Source organism: Solanum pennellii, chromosome 1, assembly GCF_001406875.1.
Source record: "Solanum pennellii chromosome 1, SPENNV200".
Lineage (NCBI taxonomy): Eukaryota > Viridiplantae > Streptophyta > Magnoliopsida > Solanales > Solanaceae > Solanum > Solanum pennellii.
Genome location: NC_028637.1, coordinates 72751298 through 72758191, shown reverse-complemented (window position 1 = coordinate 72758191; position 6894 = coordinate 72751298).

Here is a 6894-nt window from a genome sequence, read left to right as displayed (position 1 = left end):
CATTACATTTTAAGTGAAGCATAATTCATGAGAACTTTTTAAAAAATAAATATAAATCATGTCAATCAAATTGCGCATATAAAACAAAATGAAAGATTAATAAATAATATGACAATTTATATATCGTATCACCCTTAATATCAAAACGAAAGAATAACAAATAATATGACAATTTATATATTATATCACCCTTAATATCATAAGGCATTTCATTTATTACGAAATGAATAAATACTTAATTAAAAATAATAAAAATTGATATACAATGATAAATTCTCTTATATTTTAATTACTACTAAACATAAATAAAGATAAAATTAATTTTAAGACTTTAACATATTTAAAAATCAAATAAGTTATAAAGAAAAAAAAAATGAACATAGAGTCATTTCAAAATATAAAATCCTATGAAGAGTAACTAAGCAAATGTGGACTTAGGATATTATTGCACCAAATATGTGCGTGTGTCATCAGGGGCGGAGACAGCAGTGTGTCAGCGGGTTTATTCGAACATCCTTTGACAGAAAATTCTACTATTTAAATATGATTAAAATTATTTTATATATACACAATAGAAGTGGAACTCCTTCAATTAGTTCGTATGCTTATCTTTTCAGATTTTAAACCCCCTTATCAAAAAACCTAACTCCGCCATTGGTGTCATGTATGGTATTATTAAAATTATGTTATATAAAATATTAATATTATTAATTTAATGTGCTTAAATAAATATGTTAATGTTTAGCATTATTACTTTTAAAATATACATTATTAAATAAACAATAAATCTAATTATTTTAAGTTTAAAATATTATTATATATAAAAATAACTGCGCAACGCTCGGGCACGTATACTAGTTGAAAATATAATGAGCGTCAATTAAAGAATCTCAATATTTTTACAAGTGACGAATTTTTATGTGTGAATTATTAGATCCTCTAATTTTTAAAAATGTATTCATTGTTGGACATTACAGAGCAATGACGCCGCGGAAATATAGAGTGATCGACATACCTCTAGCCATTGTTAGCGATATAGTCGGAGTCTACGATTCTTCTTTTCTTCAAAGATCTTCTAAGCACTCAGAACTTCACTCTTAGATGGTATGGAGTTTTTAGAAGTAATGTGCTTAGGGACCTTTGAACCAAATGACATATTTATAACCGTGCTTCCATCAAGAACGGTTAAGAGGTCATGGAAAGTTACCAACCACTTAATAGGATAGTGGATTCATGTAGTGGGATAATGGGTAGTTAACTATTATCCCATTAGTTGAATAATGGGTCCATGAAGTGGGATAATGGACCCATCTAATACGGACCATATCAGCATTAACAAAAATGCTAACATTCTCCCACTTGGTCCGTATATTTTAATTCCATTAATGAAATATAATACACGAATTATGGCGATAGTTTCTCTTGTAGTGAGTAGTATCTTCTATGTATCACAATGCACTATATCTCTGAACTTTAATCCATATAATTAAATGAATAAACTCAATATTTATTCAAGATCCATACTTTAGTGGCATTTTTGAAAATAAAACTGAATGTGCACACAGTTAACGAGAAATATCATATAAAATAGAGTTTCGTAAACATTTATTGTTACAAAGAAATTTTAATAGTGGGACTAAGTCCCATTGTGACTACATGATCCTTAAATTTTTGTTGTGGCATGCCTTTAGTTAAAGGATCAGCTAACATTACTTCAGTGCAAACTTGTTCAATAACCACTTTCTTGTCATTAACACGTTCTGTTATGGCTAGATATTTGATGTCAATATGCTTGCTTCGACTATAACTTTTATTATTCTTAGCCAAAAAAAAGCAGCTGAATTGTCACAATCTAACCTTAATGACTTAGATATAGAGTCAATAATTCTAAGTCCAAAAATAAAACTCTTTAACCATACACCATGTGAGATAGCCCCGAAACAAGAAATGAATTCAGCCTCCATATTGAAAGTAGTAACTAGAGTCTGTTTGGAACTTTTCCAAGATATAGCTCCACCGGCTAACATAAATATGTATCCTGAAGTTGGTTTTCATGAATCAACACAGCCAGCAAAGTCTGAATCAAAGTAGCCAATGACTTCCAAGTAATCTGACCGTTTGTACATAAACATGTAGTCTTTTGTTCCTTGAAGATATCTTAAGACTTTCTTTGCATCTCTCTAGTGGTCAAGACCTGGATTACTCTGATATCTTCTTTACATTCCAATAACAAATGATATGTCAGGTCTTGTACAAAGCTGAGCGTACATCAAGCTTTCGACAGCAGAAGCGTAAGGAATGTCCTTCATTTGTTCCCTTTCAAGACCGTTGTTCAGGCACTGATTCAAGTTGAACTTGTCACCCTTTACGATAGGAGATACACTTGGTAAATAATTTTTCATTCGGAACCTCTCTAAACTTTTATCGATGTAGGATTCTTGAGATAAACCTAAGGTACCTTGATGTCTATCTCGATGAATCTTAATATCAATAACATAAGATGCATCACCCATATCTTTCATATAAAAATTTTTAGAGAGAAATTGTTTCAACTCATGTATAATTCCCTTATCATAGGAGGCAAGTAATATATCATTCACATATAGAACTAAGAAACATATTTTACTCCCACTGATCTTATGGTATATACATTGACCCATAATGTTTTCAACAAAGTCGAATGAAGAGATAACATGATGAAATTTCAAATGCCATTGATGGAAAACTTGTTTTAGTTCATATATGGATTTCTTTAACTTGCATACCAAGTGCTCACCATTACTAGAGGAGAATGCTTCAGGTTCTTTCATATAAACCTCTTCCTCTAGATCACCATTGAGAAATGCAATTTTCACATCCATTTGTTGCAACTCTAAATCAAAATGTGCTACTAATGCCAATATTATGCGTAAGGAATTCTTTTTAGACACAGGAGAAAATGTCTCTGTGTAATCGATTCCTTCCTTTTGAGTAAATCCTTTAGCAACGAGTCTTGCTTTATATCTTTCTATGTTACCTGATGAGTCATTTTTAGTCTTGAAAATCCATTTACATCCAATGGTTTTAACACCACTAGGAAAATCGACAAGATCCCAGACCTCGTTAGTTTTCATAGAATTCATCTCTTCTTTCATGACATTGTACCACAATTTAGACTCCTTAGAATTCATGGCTTGTGAAAAAGACTCAGGATCATTTTCAACTCCAATGTTAGATTCTTGCAAATATACAACAAAGTCACTAGGAATTGCGGATTTTTTTTCTAGTAGATCTTCTCTAAGTTGCACCAACATTTTCCTGTGGATTATGTTGCTCAACTGGTTGTTCAATAGTTTCAGGAATTACTTGAACAACTTGTTCTATATGCATGTTTCAGCAGCTTGTGGAATCTCATTGATTGGTTGCTCAACATCCAATTGAACTTGAGGGGTATTATGTACGACAATCAATTTTTGACTTGAAGTGGGAGGTTGATCTCTTATAGAAATTGTATTCCGAAATTGATCACTCCCACTAATTAAGTCATTTTCAAGAAATTTTGAATTTCTTGATTCCACAATCCTAGTACTGTTAGATGGATAGTAGAATATGTATCCTTTAGACCTTTAGGCATATCCAATGAAATATCCACTAATGGTCGTAGGATTCAGTTTCTTTTCTAATGGGTTGTAAGTTCTAATTTCAGACGGGCATCCCATACACGGATATGTGTCAAACTAGGTTTTCAATCTTTGAATAACTCAAAAGGCGTCTTTGGAATAGCCTTGGTTGGAACTCATTTTAATATATACGCTGCTGTTTTAAGAGATTCAATCCACAAGGACTTAGTTAGCTTAGAGCTACTTAACATACTACACACCATGTCCAATAATGTTCGGTTTCTTGTTTCTTCTACACCATTCTGATCCGGGTAATCAGGCATAGTATATTGGGCAACAATCCTATTTTGTTGAAGAAACTTCGCAAACGGACCTTGTGCTTGTCCATCTTTTGTATATCTACCATAATATTCACCACCTCTATCGGTTCTCACAATCTTAATTTGTTTTTCGCATTGTTTCTCAACTTCAGCCTTGAAAACTGTAAAGGCTTCTAATGCTTTCCTCTTATTATGAAGCATGTAGAGATACATATATAGTGAGTAATCATCTATAAAGGTGATAAAGTATTTCTGACCATATGCGTCCATGTATGGACAACATATATCTGAATGTATGATTTCTAATACGGTTGAACTCCTCTTGGCACCTTTCTTTGACTTGTTGGTCTACTTGCCTTTAATGCAGTCGGTACAAGTATCAAAATCATTAAAATTTAAAGTACTAAGATTCCTCTATCTTATGGGACATATCTCCATCGATAGAATGATAGAGGAATCTTCATTTATAACACATTTTTTAGTGTCAGTTTGTACATATATAACAGTATGAGTGGAATCATTTTGTAAATTAAGAGAGAAAAGACCATCAGACAATGTACCATATCCAATAAGTTTAGATTTATAAAATAATTTGGAATCCCCTTCTAGAAAGAAGGAATATTCCAAAGGTACAAGTCTTGATACTGAAATTAAATTCCTAGAAAATTTAGAAACATAAAAAGTCTTTTCCAACTGTAAAATAAAAACCACTACTAAGAACTAAATTGCATGTCCCAATTGCTTTCACATGCGACTACATCTTATTTCCAGAATAGATGCTTTGCTCAGCTCCCACTAGCTTCCGCAGGTTTCTTAAATCCTACAAGAAATTAGTAATATGGATTGTAGAAGCAGAATCAATCCACCACGTGTTATGATTAACATCAATTAATATTAGCTTTATAACAAACAAGAGAGATAGAAGTATCTTTCTTAACAAGCCATTGTTGAAACTTGACACAATCCTGCCTTATGTGCCCTTTCTTTCTACAGAAGCGACACTTGGCTTCCTTTTTTATGTTTGTTTCAAGTGGTGCCTTTCCTTTAGACCTCTTGTTTGCTTGATTGGTCTTCTTTCCTTGAGTAGTCATGAATGCACTTTCTCCTATTTCCATCAGTAGTCGACTGTCCTCTTGAACACACATGACCATGAGTTCATTAATAGACCATTTATCTTTATGTGTGTTATACGAGATCTTAAAGGGACCATACTGTGCAGGTAGAGTATTCAGGATATAGTTTACAAGAAAAGTTTCAGACATTTCGACTTCAAGAATCTTTAGTTGAGCCGCTAAGTCTCGCATTTTCATAATGTGCTCAGGCACATTTCTCACACTAGTGAGCCTCATTGATGAGAATTTCATAATTAAGGTGCTGACAAGTGCCTTATCTGAAGTCTCAAAATGTTCGTCAATAGACTTCAATAATGCCTTCACATCGTTATACTGTTCGACAGAACCACGAATACCAGCAGAGATTTTGGTCTTAATGAACATAACACTCAAACGGTTAGAGAGTTCCCATTATTCATGAAGAAAAATCTCATCTTAAGTGCTGATTTTATTAATAGGTGGCTCGTCTTTCCTGATAGCATAATCAATATCCATACACCCTAAGTGAAGGAGAATTCTCTCCTTCCAAATCTTATAGTTCTCAACATTCAGTTCGGGAATATCACAAATATCAAAAAAATTTGCATGTTGCATAACTGCAAAAAATATACATACATACATAACATAAATTTGAGGCAAGTAATATAAAGTTTAATCTACTGACATAAAAAATTGCCTGTGGGCTAAATTTTTAATTCAATTAGATTGAGATAAAACTATTGAACTCTCATTCATAATTTCTGTGGGTAATCATGAAAAGTATTTAATATTTCATCTTAATTAATTATGCAACTTAATAATAAAGAAATTAAGTTATCATATCATGCATAATTAATTACAATTCTAATGTCTAAAATTTCTTTATGTGATCCTTAACTTCTAAAATTTTATTCAATTAAAAATGCTCAGGCTAAACTTTAATAAAATAATTCTAGATCACTTAGACATTTATTTCTTTAAGTGATTCAAAATATATAATATCATTTCAATAAGATTGTTGTGGCTAAATCTCAATCAAATAAAATTATATGAATCACGAAACATTAACTCAAAATCATATACAAGATTTATTGTTGAACATTATGCAACAAAACAATAATCTCTTTGCCTTTTATTATTAGAAAATGTTTTCAAAAATTTCAAAACAAGACCTGAATTTTTAAGAACCACTTTGAGCGACTTTAGAGAAATATGACAATTAACAAAGTAGAGGAAATTCAACCGCTCTGATGCCAAAAGTTATACATTATAGAGCAATGACGCAACGGATATAGAGTGATCGACATACCTCCAACCATTGTTAGCGATATAGTCAGAGTCTATAATTCTTCTTTTCTTCAAAGATCTTCTAAGCACTCAAAACCTCACTCTTAGATGGTATGGAGTTTTTAGAAGTAATGTGCTTAGGAACCTTTGAACCAAATGACATATTTATAACCGTGCTTCCATCAAGAATGGTTAAGAGGTCATGGGAAGTTACCAACCACTTAGTAGGATAGTGGATTCATGTAGTGGGATAATGGATAGTTAACCATTATCCATTAGTGGATTAATCAATCCATAAAGTGGGATAATAGACCCATCTAATACGGACTATATCAGCAATAACAAAAAAACTAACATTCATAGAATATATGTGAACCTATTTATCCATCTAACGAGTTATTTAAATATTTTATAATTTAAGCAGATATATCATAAAGATGATCTTATGTGTTTCTATTATCATTTTGCAACTTTTCATTTATAAAATTATTAATACAAATAATATGAATACGGATGCAATTTTCATATTATTCCATTAAGGCTATTTGCCTCGATAAAGCTTTAATGACTTATATCTCAAACTTTACTTCTGACGAA